The following is a 22,327-nucleotide window of genomic DNA, read 5'->3' on the forward strand; positions in this document are numbered from 1 at the left end:
TGATTGTAATCAGTACATGGGGAATATGCAAAAAATTTAATGTAGTTTTTAATTTTTATTAATTCATTTTTTTTAGTTTTGTTTGTAATTCAAGATCAGCCCATCCAACCAGTCAGTGTGGTTCATCCTCCTTCCCATTTCATTATTTAAAAAAACCCGAGAAATCTTTCACTTAATTATTGAAGTATTTTTAATACTTGGGAGATAAATTAGTTGGTTTTAAAAGTTATTCTGATTTAGAAACATTGTGTAATGTTATTAAAAGGGTAATTTGCTTTTATTGAAGTAATTTTAATCGTGTGGACAGACTTATGTGTTCGTCGAACATGTTGTTTATTATTTTAACGGTATAATAGAACACAGAAACTAAGTAAATAATTAATTTATTCACTTGATGCTGATATTTCGCTGGTATTATAACCAGCATCTTCAGAGCACAAAAACACTGTTTGTCACAATACGCGAGACTAAGACAACATGGTGTACATTAACAAAATTGTAGCAGCAACACAAAGACTAGAGTCCTGATTTTGGCGCCCTTTATCTGAGAAAAAAAAAAAAAAAAAAAAAAAAAAAAAAAACGCTATCATATATTGCTAGAGTCCTAGAAAAGTGCTAGTTTTTCCTTAATATGACTGTCTCCCAGATTTTTTTTTTTTTTTTTTTTTTTTTTTTTTTTTCTCAGATAAAGGGCGCCAAAATCAGGACTCTAGTCTTTGTGTTGCTGCTACAATTTTGTTAATGTACACCATGTTGTTTTAGTCTCGCGTATTGTGACAAACAGTGTTTTTGTGCTCTGAAGATGCTGGTTATAATACCAGCGAAATATCAGCATCAAGTGAATAAATTAATTATTTACTTAGTTTCTGTGTTCTATTATACCGTTAAAATAATAAACAACATGAAGTAATTTTAATGTTGTTTCACATTTCATTTTAATAATAAACATAATTTTTTACTGTTCAGTTTATTTTAATATGTAAAATATCAGCATGTTTGGTTCTAGGCAGATATAGTGTGGTTTAGCTTTTTTATTTCATCTTTAAAAGATCATTGACATCTGGTCTAACCTATAAGAAAAGAGGAATTATATTTGAGATGGCATTTTTTCTGCCCTCACATTAAACTAAATATTTATTGCAGAGATATGTGTCAAAGTTCTTTAATACTTTTAATCACCATTCATTTTTCAAACTGTTTAGAGGGAAAAGGTTAATTTGATTTCAGAAATATACAGTTTATTCATATGATCTGATCAAATCTGTAATAGAAAAGTCTTACTACTTTCTTGAGATGGACTTGCTGATATGCAACTTGTCTGATTAAAAACGGCAGTGCGTTTTATAATATCCACTCATGTGAGGTTTAGCCAAATACTAGACACATTAGTGTTGTGTGCGCGCGTGTGTGTGTGTGTGTGTGTACCAGTGGCGTCATGTGCCTGCCCATTTAGGTTGGGTGTGCTGTTGTGTGGCTTATGTAACCCACGCTACAAAATTCACATCAATTTGACTGTATGATTGCATTTATATTGATGTATGAAAGTTTTAAGAGTGCATAGTGCATCACTGCTCATCTTAATTGGTCCAGCACAATTAATTGTAGAATAACTTTGAATATTTTAATTTATCAATTAATATAATTTTAAATATGGAAAGCATAAAGGTCAAACAAACAATAGCTATGCCTCATGCGTTTTGTTTATGGGAAAAGCACAAAGGGTATACGCATCGTTGCGAGATTAGATTATCATTGGAATATGTTAGAGTGAGACTCAGATAATTTGAATTTTGATGGGATTTTTAAATATAGGCATGTAATACACATAGAAATCAGAAAAAGTAATCATTTGGGAAATTATTATTTTTGGATTGAACTAAAGAAAGGCTGAAATACCTCGTTTTACTGACTTATTTATGCAAAAGTTCCAACCTCCTTCAATTACAATGATACAATCCATGAAAGCTCTGGCAGAAAATGGAACATTTAGTAGATTGTCAACACTGTTTCCCATTGTAAATATGAGCAAAAAACTTATAAATTATTTATAGAAAATTATGTATTAAAAACTCGTCTATATCAGTGTCCTAAACACATCAGTTCACACTGCATGTAGTCAAAACAGATGAAGCCAAGAAAACAAAAATGGCAACTCATGACAAATGACAACATTCAATTGGATTGCTTCATGCGATAACCAATCACAGCAACTAACGACCTCTGGGTGCTGTTGTCTTAACGCAGACCCTGCCTTGTCTTCTGGGCCATTTAAAACCACTGGAACATACTGTGCCATCTGCACATCTATTTAAAGGGCTCAAAGGTGTCCATATCTGTGACTCCACACCTGGGCTATTAACACAAACATGATAAAATGTTTACATTGAAATATCTCCTCTTCATGAGCATTAGTATATTATGTTTAATTTTAGGAATCATGCAAAGCAAACAATTAGGGGAGTATTTAACAGGAATAAATGCAAAAACAGAAATTGCTATTCTGTGGATGTGCATCGCACACCAGCACATCCATCCTGAATTATTTAGCCCTTGGTGTATACCAAGTGTTTGCAATCCAGGGACCTGCTTCAAAGACTAAAAATGGTTTTAGACTACTTCAGGCTTCCAGTAAACAGTGTAAGTGATCCTACACCAGGTGATGAAACTCATGTACCACTTAGAGATATTCACAAATATATAAAATATAGTGGGATTAAAATCTACAGCCTTTTTCTTATGAAGTGGAGTTGTCATCTTCTTAGCTGCCTAGGTCACTGCATTTTATCCAGCACTTGAATCCCAAGTTTCCATCTTATGAATAAATCATAAAATAAATAATAAAAAATAAATCACATTGCATATTTATAAACTATGTTACCATATGGCTTATGTGGTTTTCAAGGGTGATTTCTCATTCTCTCATCCCCCTACTGTATGCAATATCTCCTCATTATTTACCTAATAGACTCCTCTCACCAACTTGTCTTAGTCATATCACCTGCTCCTACCTGCCAAGCTGTGCATTGCACATTCTCTTAACCTGTCCTCATACTCATCCATCAGTGTGGCACCTATTCATTATGGAGGGTGACCTCCCAGTGATAGTACTGGCCCTTTTCATTTTTATCTGCTTCTATTCTTTTCTTTCTTTATTCTCCACTGTACTTCTCTTGAGCATTTTTTACTCTCCTATCTTCTAAAGTTTTAAAAAGAATTAAAGTTCAGCACAATTTACTGTTGAACTGTAGACTCAACTATACAAACATTATTCAAGAAAAATGGAACAGTTCAAAAACAAGAACCAAAACTTGGAGTCTCAGTGACGAACTCTGAAGAAGGCATCGATTGATTCAGCTAGGGTGAAGTTGTTTACAAAGATAGTAATAAGAACCCCATGGTGGAGACAAAATTTAAAGAAGCAGTCCTGAAATAAGAAGAAAGCTTATAAAAAGCTCCTAGCAAATAAGTTGGCATATACCCTAAAAGAATACAGAGAAAAATGTAAGAGAGTTAAAAAGTGTGTAAAATAGCTAAACAATCATAGGAACACTTCAATAAGAATATAGAAGATAAATATAAGGAAGGTGGTAAAATATTTTGGAAGCTATTGAAAAAGCTTAGAAATGGAAGAAAGAGTATATAAAAAGGAATCAGATGATAAAGGTGACATTAAAACTGAAGGTAAAGGCACTCTGGATGCCTGGAGTAACTACTTTCAAAGATTGTTAAATAAAACAGTAATCAAAATTATTTATTTGGGTGGATCTTGCTCCACCCTTGCTATGAGTTGCCTCAGTTTGCACTACCAAATGAGTCAGGTATTTGCTTATGCTTGGAATCGCCGAACTTTATATAGTTTCTATATTCGGCATGAAACTCTTTGAGTTTCTCATTCGGCTAAGAAATAATATGGGATGTAATATCCCTTAACTTAAATAAGTTCATGTCGCTGAATTGAAGCCTATGGCTCTTCATGTAATTAGTAATTTATTAGGATACCTTCTTGGCAATTCTCATAGAAGGGATGTAAGTTCTGTTCGCTACAAACTTGATATTAACTAGGTCTACCTACTCACTGATGAGACCTCAATAAAGGTTGAAACTGGTCTGGGTAGTGACCTTCTCTCATAATGTAGAACAGTAATACAGCTCCTAGGAGCCAAGTTCATGTTATGGGTAAATATCAAGAATAGTGATCGGAGCTTGCTCCACCCTTACTATGAGTTGCCTCAGTTTGCACTACCAAATGGGTCAGGTGTTGCAATATCCAGGTATTTGCTTATGCTTGGAATCGGCAAATTTTATATAGTTTCTATATTCAGCATGAAACTCTTTGAGTTTCTTATTCAGCTAAGAAACAATATGGGATGTAATATCCCTTAACTTAAATAATCAAAAGAAAAGTAGTAGAAAATATTTGAGAGGAATGCAAATAGGAGCATATATCAATACTTGAGGTAGAAAAAGCTGCAAAAGCCTGAAATGTCGAAAGGAAGGTGGTGTAGATGATATCTGATCAGAAGTGCTCAGATATGGAGGTATAAAAGTTTTGCAGTGGCTGCACTGCATAATTGAGAAGGCTTGGTCAGAAGGGCCAGATTCAATATAATTGGAGTAGAATTTTCATACTTCTCATTTTTAAAAAGGGGAATAAAACTGAATGTGAACATTACAGAGGAATTTTCCCATTAAGTGGGTTCCTGGTAAGATATAAGTATACTTGAAAAGAGATAAGAAAAATTATGGGGGAAAAAAAAACTTGGAGAAGAACAAGCTGGGTTCAGGCAAAATAGAGGTCATCAAGATTAGATTTTTACAGTATGACAAATAGTTGAAAAACTGTGGGAATATAATGAACATCTGTACTTAAGTGTTATAGATTTTGAAAAAAAAACATATGACAAGGTGCCCAGAGTAAAGTTTTTCAAAATGCTACAGCCATATCAGGTAAATGGATACAGAGCCGAACATAATCTGTTTTAAGTTGTAATTCAGCAATTAGAATTGAAGGAAATACAGGAAGGTGGTTTGTAAAGAGGGGTACTTAAGTGTCAAAGCTGTATAACTGAGAGGAGATCTCCACATAGTCTTGAAAGGAATGCGGAGAACTGACCAGGGCTTCTGATCTAATGTCCAATCCTCACCTTCTCGTGTGCACCCTGTTGGGTATCTACCTGGATACTGAACGAATGAGGATGGGCTGGCAATTTGGGATTTAGCCGACCATTTTGTATTCTTATTGGCTTAAACCAATATACAAATTGATGGTACAACATGACAAAATTTCATGCCAGCTAGGGCGTCGCCCAGTTAAACAAGGTCCCCCATTGTTTTTGCCAGGAAACCAGGGCGAACAGTGAAAAGTCGGCTACTGGAACAAATCTGAAAGCACACCCCAAGCTCAATATCACCAGAGTTAAAGATCAGTACTATCTGTACTTAAGTGTTATAGATTTAGAAAAAAAAACATATGACAAGGTGCCCAGAGTAAAGTTTTTCAAAATGCTACAGCCATATCAGGTAAATGGATACAGAGCCGAACATAATCTGTTTTAAGTTGTAATTCAGCAATTAGAATTGAAGGAAATACAGGAAGGTGGTTTGTAAAGAGGGGTGCTTAAGTGTCAAAGCTGTATAACTGAGAGATCTCCACATAGTCTTGAAAGGAATGCGGAGAACTGACCAGGGCTTCTGATCTAATGTCCAATCCTCACCTTCTCGTGTGCACCCTGTTGGTTATCTACCTGGATACTGAACGAATGAGGATGGGCTGGCAATTTGGGATTTAGCCGACCATTTTGTATTCTTATTGGCTTAAACCAATATACAAATTGATGGTACAACATGACAAAATTTCATGCCAGCTGGGGCGTCGCCCAGTTAAACAAGGCCCCCGTTGTTTTTTCCAGGAAACCAGGGCGAACAGTGAAAAGTCGGCTACTGGAACAAATCTGAAAGCACACCCCAAGCTCAATATCACCAGAGTTAAAGATCAGTACTATCAACATAAGAAGCCTGAATGGCAAAGAAATGAGCTAGCTGAGGAATTAGATAAGTACCAGATCAACATAATAGGGGTAATTGAAACAAAAAAGACAAAAACTGGTGAGATCTTTCTGGGCAATAAATACAAAATGTTATATTCAGGCAATGACAATCAAGGAAAAGAAGGAGTAGCCATAGTATTCAACACAAAATACGAGGCTAATCTTCTTGAATAGCAGGCAGTCTCAAGTCGAGTGATGTGGGTTTAGCTTTCTCACATTTGTTTAATGTGAGAAAGGGGGATTGGACAATGTCAGAATGGGGGATTGGACAATGAGACTTATTTGTGCCTATGGTTCCACAGAAAGTTCTACTAAGGTAGAAGTGGAGGAATTTTTTGATGCTTTAGAGAAAGGAAATGACACAATGAAAAAGGGAAAGTTGGTCCTTGTTGGGGATCTAAATAGCAGAATACGAAATGATTGTCAGACATACAAAAATATTTTGGGAAAATTTGGAGAAAAGAGCAAAGCTAATAATAATGGTAAATACCTGTTGGATTTCTGCTCAGGACATGGACTGGTTCTTACTAACACAATGTTCCAACATAAAAATGTGCACAAATTCACATGGAGAGAAGAGGCAAGGAATAAGAAAAGTCTCGTTGACTATGTTATTGTTGATAGTGATGTTTTCTCCCTGGTGCAGGACACCAGAGTGAACAGAGGATTTGAAATTGGAAGACCAAACACTATTTAGTCTTGACCAGGATAAAATTGAATTTCACATTGAAAAGAAGAACATATAAGAAAGTTTTAAAGCGAATAAAAGTTGAGCAGCTCTCAGATGTGCACTGTAGACTAAAATACACAAAGATTATTGAAGAAAAGATGAGAGTTTGAGAACAAGAATCTCCAAACCTCGGAGATTCAGTGGCAAGCCTTGAAGAAAACCCCGATTAATTCAGCCAGAGGCGTGTGGTGAGGTTGTCTGCAAGGATAGAAAAATCAGAACTCCCTGGTGGACACAAGAAATTAATGATACAGCGCAGGAAAAGAAGAAAGCATATCAAAACTTCCTGGAAAATAAGTCAGCTTGTGCTCTTAGAGAATACAGAGACAAATGTGAGAAAGCTAAACACTGTGTAAAACCAGCTAAACAAAACTCATGGAAGGACTTTGGCAAGAACATAGAAAATAAATATCAAGAAGGTGGTAAGATATTCTGGAGGTTGTTGAAGAAGCTTAGAAATGGAGGAAAGAGCTGTAAAAGGAGTTTGAGATGATAAAGGTGACATGAAAATGGGAGAAAAAGATATCCTTGAAGTACGGAGTAATTACTTCGAAAAATTGCTAAATGAAACAAGCAGTGATAGCACAGTGGTAGGAAAAAAACACACACAACAGGCATACAGTCAGGAATACTTATCCATACTTGAAGTAGAAAAAGCCATCAAAAGCCTGAAATGTGGAAAGGCAGCAGGAGTAGATAATATTCGACCAGAAATGCTGATGTATGGTGGTATAAAAGTCTTACAGTGACTGCACTGCATAGTTCAGAAGGCCTGGACAGTGGGACGACTTCCCGATGATTGGAGTAGAGTTCTCATAGTACCCATATATAAAAATGGAAATATAATTGAATGTGAGAATTATAGAGGTATTTCCCTACTGGGTGTTCCTGGTAAGATTTATGCAAGTATACTTGAGAAAAGATTGAGAAGAATTGTGGAAGAAAAGCTGGGTAAAGAACAATCTGGATTCAGGCTAAATAGAGGCTGTCAGGATCAGATTTTCACTTTACAACAAATAGTTGAGAAAGCATGGGAATATAACATAGATCTGTATTTAAGTTTTGTAGATCTGAAATAGGTATATTCCAAGGTGCCACGAGAGAAGCTATTCAAAACACTACAGTTATATGGTGTTAATGGGGCATTATATCAAGCAATGTGAAGTCTTTATTGAGTTGTAAGTCAGCAGTTAGAATTGAAGGAAGTACAGAAAGGTAGTTGAATTATTAAATGTGGTGTCAGACAAGGATGTACATTATCCCTTCTTTTATTCATTATCTATATGGATCACATTATGAAGGAAAGTGGTATTAATCCTGATATCAAAATTGGAAGTGTTAATTTCAGCTCTTTGCTTTATGCGGATGATGTTATACTTCTAAATAAATCCGCTACAAATCTGCAAGATTCCCTGACTAAAGCGAATAACTGTTGTAATAGATATGGTACGAAGGTCAGCAATAACAAGACGAAGATAATGAAAATAGGCAGAGGCATTGAAAATATCAACTGCGTTGTGAACAGAATACCTATGGTACAAGTAAATCATTTTTGCTACTTGGGCACTGATTTTTAGTGAAGATGGTAAATTAAATATGGAAATAGACAACAGAATCAATAAAGCTGGTATGGTAGGAAGTCAATTGAATTAATTCATATGGAATAAGAGAGAAATTAGTTGGAACACTAAACTAGCTGTATACAAGACAGTGTTCAAACCAGTTTTAACTTATGGATCTGAGAGCTGGGTCAGAAGTAAAACACTTGACCAAAGACTAGAGACTGCAGATATGAGAGTTCTGAGACAGATTAGAGGCTTGAATAGATGACATCAATGGCAATATCATATTAAAAACGAGGCTATTAGGAAAGAACTTGACATTGTCAGCAACCAGGAATAAGTTAGCAGAGCTAATCTCAGGTGGTATGGTCACTTAAATAGAATGGGTGAGGAAAGATTAGCAAAACAATTGTTCTCTGCCAGGTTGGCAGGAAAACGACCCAGAGGAAGACCAAGATATAGGTGGATTGGTACAGTAAAAAGTGCCTTAGACGATAGAAATATAAGATCTGATAATGTTGGAGTCTTGACAAGTAATAGACTGATTTGGAGGAAAATTGTAGATAGGAAGTTAGTAATGATGTAAATTTTTCATATAGTACTATCATATCCTGTACACCTTTTCAGGGTACATGGCAGGAATTTGATGATGGTTTGTAAAATCAGATGTATGATAACATTGCACACTATCTCCACTGTTATTCATGATTTGTATGGATTGCATTATCAAATTTAGCTCTTTGCTTTATGCAGATGATATACTCCTAAACAAATTCAGTGCAACTTTCTAGGCTTGTCCAACTGTATTGAATGAAAGCTGTTAAAGTTGAGCACAAAAATCACAAATAAAAAAGACCAAAACTATGAAAATAGGCAGGAAAATAGAAACTTCAATTGCCTTCTTAATGGAGAACCATTATCTTCTTCTACTTCCATGTTGAACTTTCTATGTTACTGCCTGTTTTCATAGTTTTGATCTTTTTTATTGCTGATTTTCATGCCAAACAATGGAGAACCTATATAACAAGTAAAATATTTTGGGAAGTTAGGTACAGGTTTTTTTTTTTTTTTTAAGTGGCAGATTAAATATTGAAATAGACAACAGAATAATCAAAGTTGATATTATGGGAAGCCAGTTGAATGAATAAATTTTATGTGGAATTAGAGAGAAATTAGCCAAACCACTCAACCATCAGTGTATAAGACAGTGTTAAAACCAGTTTTAAGTTTTGGATCAAAGTTAGCTTAGAATTATGCACTTGACTAGAGACTAAAGACTACAGGTATGAGAGTTCTGATAAAAATTAGGAGAGAACAGATGGCATATTAAAATTCAGTGGCAAAATCATATTAAAAATAAAAATATTAGGAAGGAACTTGACATTGTTAGCATTCAATAATTTGTGAACAGAGCTAATCTAAGGTGGTATGGTCACATAAACAGAATGAGAGAAGAAAGGTTAGCAGTAAAATATGTTTTATGCCAAGATGGTAGGAAAAATACCTGGAGGAAGACCAAGATCTAGGTGGATTGATTCAGTCAGAAGTGCCCTAGAAGACTGAAATATTAAATATGATAATATTGGAGTGCTGTTGCTGTTAGGTGTTAAAATAATTTGGAGGAAAACTGTTGATAGGAAATTAGTAATAATGTAAACATAATGATGTAGTACTCTCATAGTATACTGACACTCCTTGAGGGTATATATCTGGAAATTGATGATGATCATGTGATATCTTCCAAACCACTGTCACTGGGATTCCATGCGCTACCACTGTGTTTATTTTGCATTGTGACCTGTGGACATCTGAAACGAGAGATCCTGATTGCTACATATTGGTTTTCCTCCCTTCCTTCTTTGACAAGACACGCAGTTATGGATGACCAGGCTGGGAGTAAATTGGCTTATGGGCTCTTCTGCAGTGGTCATTGGTATTACAGTTAGTCTTCTTGAATGGTGCCAGGATAGCCCTGGCTTTTTACTTCTGAGTACATTCATTGTTTGTCAGATAGCAGGCATCCACGTGTGGGTAGCTCTGAACTAAATTCTCCCTTTTCTTTTCTTTTTTTTTTTATTTTGAGTATGAGTCTTTCATTCTAAAAATCCATTGTCTCATCTGCAGTTGGCAAACAAAAACAGAAAACATATTACCATCTTATGGTCTCTCTCTCTCCTACCCCTTGTGAGTGGATTACCAGCTTCTTCTCTGATTGTTCATTGCATATCATAGTGGATGGTTCCGTCTCATCTGATTTTTCGTTAGTGCCAAGAATATTTAGTATTCATAGTTACTACTTAATTCTTTGCAGTATAGTTATATATTTTAGCCTAGAAACTTTAAAGAAAATTAAACAAGATTTTTTTTCATACATACATATATATATATGAATCCGCTTCTTTGCTGGCTATAACTGTAACATCATCAGCATATGCTGTCAGGGTTATGGCTTGGTAAGAAAGTTTAGGAGGATATTGTTATTAGATATGAGATTAAATATATTATTTAATCTCTGTTTCTAACAATTATTTTTTTTTATTTCCAAGTGTACCTATATATGCACAAGGGTTCACTCCAGTTGGTGCAATGACTTTAACTCTTTCTTTCAGAATCCAAAAAAAAAATCACTGACTCAAGACTAAATACAAAATAAACACATTTAATAAAACAGAAAAAATATATACACTTCAAATAAAGTTATATAATTAACTACTAATTAATTGGATCCAAAAGCCTTTTAAATAAACTTACAGTTAAGAGATCAGCCATTTTCTGACTCAATCTATTACTGATTTGTTTAACATTTTGTTATTGTGTAAGCAAAGTGTTTAGTCTCATTTTACTAGCCTTAACACTTTTCTTACACAATAACAAAATGTACATAGCCAGTTTCTCTGTTAAGGCCTCATGTAGCACACATTAATTCTTCCTGACTCTGAAGTGTAGATATTCTGAATTCACTTAGTATAAACACTTTCACTTCATGCAATTCTTTCCAATCAGCGTTTCTTCGAACATTCCTTTAGAACATCATTAACAATATCTTTTTTTATTTACGAATACTTATTGACAGTCTTCCACCTTAAAACTCAGTTCTACAATTCCCTTTTCGGAATCTGCTATTAATCTTCCAATCAGCGTTTCTTCGAACATTCCTTTAGAATGTCGATTGCAATATCTTCCCTTATTTACCAACACTTGTTGACAGTCTTAAATCTTTAAAAACTCATAACTCTATGATTCCCTTTTTGGTATCTACTATTAATTTTCCTCTGACCGTCACATAAAAACTTAAGTTCCTTCTAACCTCAATATCTTCCGGCCAGCGTTCTCCTTTCTCCCCGAATGCTCCCTTGTTTACTTGCCATTACCTCGATAATGAATGCTCTCTGTCAGCTGTCAGTCACCCATCCAACTCCTCGGCAAGCATGCACACTCCATGAATGTGACAAGCGAGAAGCTAAGTATAATTGCTGACATGTTGTCTCCATTAGCGATAAGTGAATGTCTTCATAAAACACAACACTTAATATTTTAAGCTACAATAAAATTTCTGAAAGTAACACAGCTCTCAAAATCCAGTAAGTACATAAATTTTGTTAACTGCTTTACATTTCATTTTGACAAAACATCAATAACGTGCACATCGCAAGTGCCGACAATGCGTGTTATAAAACTAATAAACGTACTAATATAAAAAATTTGTAAAAATATTCATAATTTTAAATTATGATTATTTTTACAATATGCCCTAAGCAGCATTCTTGCTCTACACAAAAATGGCTCAATGGCAATTGTGTTAAGAGGTCAGAAAGTGGACAGCCTTGTTTAATACCTCTGCTGTATGGTACAGATATTGTGAGTCTGTTGTTTATTTTCATGCAAAAGTGTGCTTTAGCATATAACATCTTAATAGACAGAATGATGCCTGAGCCAAAGCCAAAGGCTTTCAAGCATTTGAATAGTTAGGGGTCTTCGATGCAGTCAAAAGCTAGAAGAACAGATGGTGAAAGTTCTTTCACTTGGTTATACTATAAATTAAAGATGCCAAGAAATTCTGAAGTGATTAGCTTCTATATACAAGTAGCACAATCATGAAGTTACTTTACGCACAAACTTTATTTTCGTTACACTTGGATAAAGGATGAAACCAGGAATATAATTTCTTGACATTTTTAATTTATATTATCTAGAAGAACAAAATCAAACCCAACATCAGAAGAACTGAAGATAGCAACCATTAATATAAGATGTATTAATGAAAAGGAAATCGAGCTTGCAGAAGCTCGAAAAGTACCACATGGACATAATTGGCATCTCTGAAACAGAGAAGACTAAAACAGGTGAGATATTACTATATAATAAGTATTCTTCTTCTTCTTCTTTGGCACTACAGCCCCATGTGGGCTGTAGTGCCAAAGAAGAAGAAGAAGAGGCTGTAGAATTCCTCATTTTTGGGTTTCATAACTCACTACAAGGTGGGGTCATTACCCCCACTCTCAACCATGTGTAATTGTTTGTGAAGCGTTGTGTTCTTAAGACCGGTTTGCCTGCTTTGCAGGAGGAAAAACCCCAGACTGGGGAGAAAAACCCTGCAGTCCATGCCGAAGACTGGCTAACTTGGCTATGTCTGAGAAAGATCCTTAGTTCCTCATGTCAGCGACGAGAATCAAACGCAGGACACTCCTTTCCCAGGCATATGGCTGCGGACCATGTAATCACTCGGCTAACCGCACGAACATATAATAAGCATAGGATGTTATATTCAGACAACAATGATTAAGGAAAGGAAGGAATGGCAATAGCATTCAACACCAAATATGAAGATAAATTCTTGATTGGAAGGCATATTTAAGTAGAGTTATGAGGGAAAACTTCAAAATAGGGGAAATGGATGTAACTTTGTTGACCTACAGTCCTCCTCCCCCCCTCAAGGTTTTCATTGGGGAGAAATGGAGGAATTTTTCAAGTCATCATTGCAGACAGCACATAAAGAAGATAGAAAAAGTAGTATGTGTCGAGATCTAAACAGCAGAATAGGAAGCGAATCCCAACAGGCATATGGAAACATTTTGGGAAAATTTGAAGAAAAGGGCAAAGCTAATAATAACAGTAAGTATCTGCCTTATTTCTGCTCAGCATACAGACTAGTCATTATTAATACCATGTAAAGATGTGCACAAATTCATGTGGAGAGAAAATGCAAGAAATAAGAAAAGCATCTCTGAAATTCCACTATATTGTTCATAATGGTATCTTTATGCTGGTTGGATACAAGAGTGTACAGAGAATTTGAAACTGGAAGTGATTGTCCCTTGCTTTTAAGTAGGATAAAACTGAATATCACATTGAAAATTACAGTACGTAAAAAAGTTATAAAAAGAATTAAAGTTGATCAGCTTTCACAGGCAAATTGTAGACTGAATATGACTCAACTATAGACTCAACTCAAAAATAAACATTGAAGAAAGAATGAAACAGTTTGAAAAAAGAACCAAACTTGGCATCTAAGTGGCAAACTCTAAAGAAAACAAACATTGATTGATTTAGGTAGGGAAGCATGTGGTGAAGTTGTGCACAAAGATAGAAAAATAAGAATGCCATGGGTGGATACAAGAATTTAAAGAAGCAATCCTGGAAAAGAAGAAAGCATACCACAAACTCCTGGCAAATAAGTTGGCAGATGCCCTAAAAGAGTACAGATCAAAATGTAAGAGAGCTATAAATTAAAGATGCCAAGAAATTATATTCTTGGTTTAATCCTTTATCCGAGTGTAAGCAAACAAAGTTTGTGTGTGAGCTATTTTCATGACTGGGCAACTCATATAAAGAAGCTGATGACTTCACATCATATATAGGTAGAGATGACCTGCTAATGCTTCTGCCTGGTATCTCCACTTGGGCCTAACTCCCACTGAAGAGACTTCAATAAAGGTCGAAACTAGTCTGGGTAGTGGCCCTTCCCTTAATGCATAACATTAGACATATCCGCAAGGAGATGTGTTTTGCATTATAGGAGATACTGAGATAGGAGTGTTGGTAGCTTGCTCCACCTTTGCAAGGAGTTGCCCTGGTGTTGTACCACCTTACCCCAGTCCTGAAGATACTTTCAGGCGCAAACTTTGTTTGCTCACTTGGATAAAGGATTAAACTAATTTTATTATACTCTAACCAAGTGAAAAATAAACTTTGGACTTCACATCACTTGCCTTAGTATCCCATAATGCAGAGCACATATCCTTTCAGACATGTATAATGCTATGCATTATGGGATGGGTCACTATCCAGACTGGTTTCGACCTTTATTAAGGTCTCATTAGTAGGAGTCAGACCTATTGGTGATACATATCCAAAAGGATATGTGCTTTACAGTTTGGGATACTGAGGCAAGTGATGTGAAGTCATTAGCTTCTTTATACGAGTTGCCCAGTCCTGAAAATAGTTCAGGTGCAAACTTTGTTTGCTTACACTTGGATAAAGGATTAATCCAAGAATTTAATTTCTTGGCATTGTATAGGGAAATATGACTTCTGCATTACTCAAACCTTGGTATCACCTCTGGGTCTGGCTCCTACTGATGAGACCTCGATAAATCTCAAAACCTGTCTGGGTAGTGACCCACCCAATAATGCATAGCATAATACATGTCCAAAAGAATATGTGCTTTGCATTATGGGATACTAAGGTAAGTGATGTAAAGTTATTAGCTTCTTTAAATGATTTGTCCGGTCCTGAAAATAGTTCAGGTGCAAACTTTGCTTACACATGGATAAAGGATTAAACCAAGAATATAATTTCTTGACATCTTTAATTCAGAGTATAACCAAGTGGAAAACCTTCCAACAACTATCTCTAAGTAAGAGAGCTAAGCTGTGTGTTAAAGTAGCTAAACAAAAGTCATGGGAACATTTCAGTAAGAATGTAGAAGGTAAATATCAGGAAGGTGGCAGGATGTTCTGGAGGTTATTGAAAAAGCTTAGAAATGGAGGAAAGAGTATTGTAAAAGGAATCAAAGATGATAAAGGTAACATGAAAACTGAAGATAAGGATATCCTAGATGTCTGGAGTAATTACTTTGAGATTCTGTTAAATGAAACAAGAAATGACAGAACTGTAGGAGAAAATTTTCAAGTGAAATGCAAAGAGGAATATATCAATACTTGAGGTAGAAAGAGCCATCAGAAACTTAAATTTTGACAGGCAGCTGGAATAGATGATATTCGACCAGAAATGTTTGATTATGGAGGTATAAACGTTTTGTAGTGGCTACACTGCATAATTCAGATGGCCTGTTCAGATGGTGGGAATTCAAGATAATCGGAGTATAGCTCTCATAGTTCCTATCCATAAAAGGGAATAAAGTTGAATGTGGGAATTACAGAAGAATTTCTCTACTAAGTGAACCAGTTACGATTTATTCGGGAATAGTTGAAGAGGCTGAGAAAAATTGTGGAAGAAAAATTGGGAGAAGAACAAATAGAATTCAGGCCAAATAGAGGTTGTCAAAATCAGATTTTCACTTTAAGATAAATAGATAAGCAATCGTGAGAACATCATAACGATCTAAAACGATCATTACTGGCCTGGTTAGTCCAGTGGTTATCATATTCGTTCTCCAGTAAAAGGCAGCGGGTTTGAATCCCACCATTGTCTGTGAAAATATCAGTGGTGATGGTGGTGGGAAGTAGATGGCATTGGTGTAGATGATTGATGTAGTTTCAGTTCGCTGTAGTTGGTGGATTGAGTGGTGGAGACAGAGTTGTATAGTAGGTGCCCTCCCTCGATGAGTCTTTGGATTCCTTGGAGGAGTCACATAATAATAATCTATACTTTATTTCTAAATCACTTAAGGAATTGAACAACGTAGATCCGAATATAAATTAAATTACACTTTAATGAATATTTCCGATATTTCAGCAACGTCACGTTGCCATTTTCAAAAGGAACTTACAAAAAGGCACTACAACACAGTAAACGAGAATGAAGAGATGAAGCTATTGTTCTCCTAGAAGTCCTGATGGTGTCCTTGGCCGTTGGGCTGAAGGTCTGCTGATGTATGCCTCCCAAATTTGGGGCAGTCGCATAGAACCAAATTTGTTGAGGTTTGGAGAGGTTCTTAGGGCTGAGGCTGATTCCATAAATAGTCTTTCGAATTTGTATTTGCTACGGTGTATTACTGTAGCTTTCTTCCACTGTATTCTGTGGCGTGTATGCAGAGCATGGTCTGCAAGACCAGAATGGCTGTACTTGTGGAAGGTAAGCTTAATGCTCTTTTATTAGATTGGGCTACTTACCTCCCTATCAAATACAATCCCAATCCCACCAACTCACAAATTAGGAAACTTCACAGGCTCCTTAAGAAAGTCACTTCTTGGCCTGTAGAAGTTACCAACAGATTAAAGCCGTTTAACTCTATACCCCCCCCCCCCCCCCCCGTATTTACGGACTCCCAAAAATACATAAAGAAAATGTGCCATTACATCCCATAGTGGATGGCATTGATTCCCCCACATACAAATTAGCTAAACATTTGGCCAAAGAGCTCACACACTATATTGGCAACACACCATCACACATAAAAAACTCAGCCCACTTCAAAGCCAGCTTAGAAAACCTTACACTCCAACATCTGACATAATGGTCAGCTTTGACATCTCCTCCTTATTCACAAATGTCCCACTCAAGAAAACTTTAGAGCTAATCCAAGCTAAATTTTCTCCTGATATCTCAGCCCTATTTCAGTTCACAATGAACTCAGGCTATTTTGTTTGGCAGGGAAAATTCTACAAACAAATAGAAGGGACAGCCATGGGTTCACCACTCTCCCCACCCTTGGCCAATTTCTTTATGGAGACCTTTGAAGAAAAAGCCTTAGCCTCTGCCCCACAAAAACCAACCACATGGCTTCGCTACGTTGATGATGTGTTCACTATTTGGCCACATGGCTCTGAAACACTCCTCTCCTTCTTAACATACTTAAACAACCAACACTTCAGAATCAAGTTCACCCTGGAAAAAGAGGAAAACAACAGCCTCCCTTTCCTAGACACACTAGTCACCCACCAGCCTGATGGAACCTTGGTTTTCTCGGTTTATAGAAAACCCGCCCATACAGGCAGATACATTCACCAACAATTCCCCCCCCCCCCTCACAACAATATGGAGTGGTGAAAACACTATACAACAGGGCTAAACTAATCTGTTCTGACGACATGGCCCTAAACACTGAACTAAATCACATCCTCACACTTTCTCAGCCAATGGCTACCCCCCCCCCCCCCAAAAATATTAAAACCTACAAACCACAGCCCCCCCCCCCCTCCACAACAAAGATTAATTACTCTAAATCCATCACCATTCCCTACATCCGAGGCACCTCGGAAAAAATTACCAGAATTTTGAAAAAACATGACCTTACAGAAAATTGGCATCCCTTATCCGCTCCACCAAAGACCAACCACTACCCCTAGACCTACCTGGTGTATACCAGGTCCCTTGCAGTTGTAAACTGTCTTACTTTGGCCAAACAGACAGGACAGCGAATATCAGAATTTCTGAACACAAGGACTACATCCGGTTCCACAAGTACAGCCATTCTGGTCTTGCAGACCATGCTCTGGATGCACGCCACAGAATACGGTGGAAGAAAGCTACAGTAATACACCGTAGCAAATCCAAATTTGAAAGACTATTTATGGAATCAGCCTCAGCCCTAAGAAGCTCTCCAAACCTCAACAAATTTGGTTCTATGCGACTGTCCCAAATTTGGGAGGCATACATCAGCAGCCCTTCAGCCCAACGGCCAAGAACACCTACTTAGCCCGCTAGAGGGCACCATCAGGACTTCTAGGAGAATGATAGCTTCATCTCTTCATTCTCATTTACTGTGTTGTAGTGCCTGCGTGCACGTGCCTTTTTGTAAGTTCCTTTTGAAAATGGCAGCGTGACGTTGCCGAAATATCGGAAATATTCATTAAAGTGTAATTTAATTTATATTCGGATCTACGTTGTTCAATTCCTTAAGTGATTTAGAAATGCATAACCAACGTATAAGCCTGTCTATGAGAATCTATACTTTAGTTTTGTAGATCTGGAAGAGACATACAACAAGGTGTCCAGACATTATACAGAGCAATGCATAGTCTAAATTTAAGTTAGTTAGAATTGAAGGAAATACAGGAAGATAGTTTGATGTGAAATCAGGGGTAAGACAAGGCTGCACACTATCTCCACTCTCATTCATCATCTATATGGATTTTGTTATGAAAGGAAGTGGCATTAAACCTGATTTTAAAATCAGCTATACCCGACTTAGTTGTTTGCTTTATGCAGATGATTTACTACTAAACACATCCAGTGCAAGTTTCTATGATTCTTTAACTGAACTGTATCATAGTAATATATTTGGCAGTAAAATCGTCAATTAAAAGACCAAAACTATGGGGATGCAGTATCCAGAAAGAGAAAGGCCACTAATGGTGTGCCACAGGGATCAGTTTTGGGACCATTGTTATTCATTTTGTATGTTAATGATATTGGGATGGGTTTAACTAGTGATATGTAGCTGTTTGCAGATGATGCAAAACTGAGGAGAGCAATACAGAGTCAAGCAGATGTTATGGCTTTACAAGAGGACTTGTGAATAGATTGCACGAATAGGCAGGTAAGTGGAACTTTAATGGAAATAGAGGAGATGAGAGATCTAAGAGTAATGGTGGACAAGTACCTGAAATTCAGGGGCCACATTGCTCAAGTTGTGAAGACATCACATTGGATAATGGCAATGATGCAGAAATAGAGAGTTTATGATACCATTGTATAAAGCTGTGCACAATAATCCATATGAGGCCTTGATCAGGCCTCATATGGATTATTGTGCACAGATTTGGTTGCCTGGTTTTCATGGTGACGAGGATATGTTGGAAAGGATCCAGTGGTCAGTGGTCTTTGGAATGTGGAGTATGAGGAACAGATTGAGAGAATGTAAGTTGCAGAGCCTCATGAATAGGGGGAGGGGAGGATATGAATGAGATATATAAGCTAGTCACGGGTTGTTATCGTGTCAATCAATATGCAGGAGATTTTTCATTGAATGGGGGAGAGGGGGTAGGACAAGAGGTCATCGCTAGAAATTGTATAAGGAGGGTGTGAGCAGAAGGTTCTTTGCATAGAGAGTGGTTGGTGAGTGAAATGCATTGACTGAGTGTGTTGTTGGTCTAGACACATTGAATCAGTTTAAAGCATGGTTGGATGAGCATTGTGTGCAATAGTGTGTACCTCCCGCAATGAGTCTCCGACCCCATGGAGGTCAGACGTTAATAATAATAATAATAACTATGTAAATAGGCAGGAGCATAGAAAATTTCACTGCCTATAGAATAATTAAAATATTTTAGCTTTTAGGCACAGTTTTTAGTAAAAATAGCAAATTAAATTTGGAAATAGACAAGAGAATAAGCAAAGCTTGTATGGTTTGGAGTCGGTTGAATACATTCATATGGAATAAGAGAGAAATTAGCCTAAACACTAAACTAGCATTATAAAAGACAGTGTTCAAACCAGTTTTAAGTTATAGATCTGAGAATTGGGTTAGAAATGAAGCATTTGATCAGATATTAGAGACCATAGATCGAGAGTTCTTAGAAAAATTAGGGGCATAAACAGATAGCATTAGTGGCAGAATCATATTAAAAATGAAGAAATTGGGAAAGAACTTGACATTGTTTGCATTAAAGAATGTGTGAGCAGAGCTAATCTAAAGTAGTATGGTCACAAATAGAACTAGTGAGGACAGGTTAGCAAAACATATGTTTGTTGACAGGAAAAAACTCAGAGGAAAGTCTATATGGAGCAAGTCAGTCAAGCAAGGTCTAGACAGATGGATTCAGTCAAAAGTCCCTTAGAAGAATGAAATGTTAGATATGACAATATTGGAGTGCTGACCAAGTAATAGACTAATTTGGAGAAAAATTGTTGATAGGCGATTATTAGTCATGTAAACTTAATCATGTACTGCTGTCATATTAGCCTGAACACCCCTTATGAGTAAATGTCAGGAAAGTGATAATATATATATATATAAGGAATATAGGCTAAAATACACAACTGTAGGTGTTAAGTATCGGCAGTAAACTGTGAATGAATTCAGTAATATAAATGACAAGACTATATGTAGAAGTTTAATACTGGATATCAAAAATATGAAATTTTTTTTTTTGCTTTTGTAATTAATTCTTATTTTTTATTTAAATGTTTTTAGTTTTTAATTTTATTTATGGACTTTGTTTAAATCACAAGAGGTTATTCAAGCAAGCTAATGAGTTTTAGATATGATGTTGCTTATAATAGTATGGTCCTAGTTACTTTATTGTAGGGTATGTATGCATACACCCATACTTACACCCACCCACACACATAGTCTGACCACAGATGTGAGACCCCCCAACACTTCTGCACATGGGAGAAGAAGGCGAATCCATTCTGATAATAGAGTAATCATTGCGTTTCGTGAGATGGGTGTTTATTGGAAAATTAGCTTTTCTTTTATGAAAATTCTAGTTTTTAAAGTGGCAACTATTCTGCTTGTATACCAGTTTGAAAATTTTATAGATAAAGCACGTGATTTTGTGTGTTGGTGACAAATTCATACATCACCTTATTCCTTTCTCCTTTTCCACACGAATTGACTCTTCTTGGGACTGTGCCAGCTAAGGTTCTCACAACTGTTGGCAGACTATACACCCCTGAAAGATGACCTTAACAGAAAGTTCAAACCATAGAATTTTAACAGGATTAATATTTTTTTTAAAGTCAAATAGTAGTTGAGTTCATAAATTAATATGATGGAAGAAGTTGAAAGTTTATTTATCATTTGGTTAGACTATAATAAATTTAGTTTAATCCTTTACCCAAGTGTAGGCAAACAAAGTTTGTGCCTGAAGTATCTTCAGGACTGAAGCAACTCGTAGTAAAGGTGGACCAAGCTCTCATCACTCCTTGTCTCAGTATCTCCCATAATGCAAAGCACATCTCCTTGCGACATGTATAATGCTATGCATTAAGGGAAGGGCCACTACCCAGACCGGTTTCGACCTTGATTGAGGTCTCATCAGTGGGAGCCAGACCCAGAAGTGGTGATACTAAGGCAGAAGCAATGGAGAGGTCATATTTACTTATACGAGTTGCCAAAAGGTGTACCACCTTATTATTAATTTACTCTGGATTTACAAAAGAAAAATGTTGGAAGTTTATTTTCCACTTGGTTAGACTATAATAAATTGTTTGCCTACACTTGGGTAAAGGATTAAACCAAATTTATGATATGATGGAATATCAAAACACCATCAGCAAAATTCAAGATGGGTTCCATCAATGTAAAACGTATGAATGGAAAAGAGGTTGAGCTGCATAAGACTTACAGAAGTATCACACTGATATAACTGGCATTCCATGGGTGGGATGGGGGTTAAATTCTTCTAAATAAGAAATACAAAATGTTATGTTCAGTCAGTACTGATCAGGGAAAAGAAAGGGGAGCTGTAGTACATAATACTAAACACAGGAGATTCTTCTTTACTGATAGGCAATATCAAGTAAAGTGATGCAGGCAAACTTCAAAACAGGGAATTGAGCAATGAGACTTATGTGCCTAAAATACAGAAGGTTCTGCTGAGTAAGAAGGACAGGAATTTTTTGAATCAGAAGAAGGTAGCTGACAAAGAAAAAAAGAAAAGGTGATCTTTGTTGGAGATTTAAACAGCAGAGTAGGAAATGATAGAAGACATGTTTTGGAAACATTTGGAGAAATGATCAAAACTAATGATAATGGTAATTTCATTATTATTAGCTGTTCAGGACATGGACTAGTCACTACTAACACTGTGTTCCAAACTAAAGATGTGCACAAATTTAGATAGCAAACAAAAGAAATAGGGAAGAGTCTCATTGAATCTTCATGACACAAGAGTACAAGAGATTTCAAATAAGAA

At 36.3% G+C, this 22,327-nt stretch overlaps 1 protein-coding gene across 4 annotated transcripts in view; it reads left to right on the forward strand.

Annotated features, from left to right (window-relative positions):
- obe (activating signal cointegrator 1 complex subunit obelus) overlaps positions 1 to 22,327 on the forward strand; it is a 596,544-nt gene that overhangs the window by 225,477 nt on the left and 348,740 nt on the right. The gene's annotated exons all lie outside the window — the stretch shown is intronic.

This window comes from Typopeltis vanoorti, chromosome 19, assembly GCF_054136105.1.
Source record: "Typopeltis vanoorti isolate ZY-2024b chromosome 19, IOZ_Tvanoo_1.0, whole genome shotgun sequence".
NCBI lineage: Eukaryota > Metazoa > Arthropoda > Arachnida > Uropygi > Thelyphonidae > Typopeltis > Typopeltis vanoorti.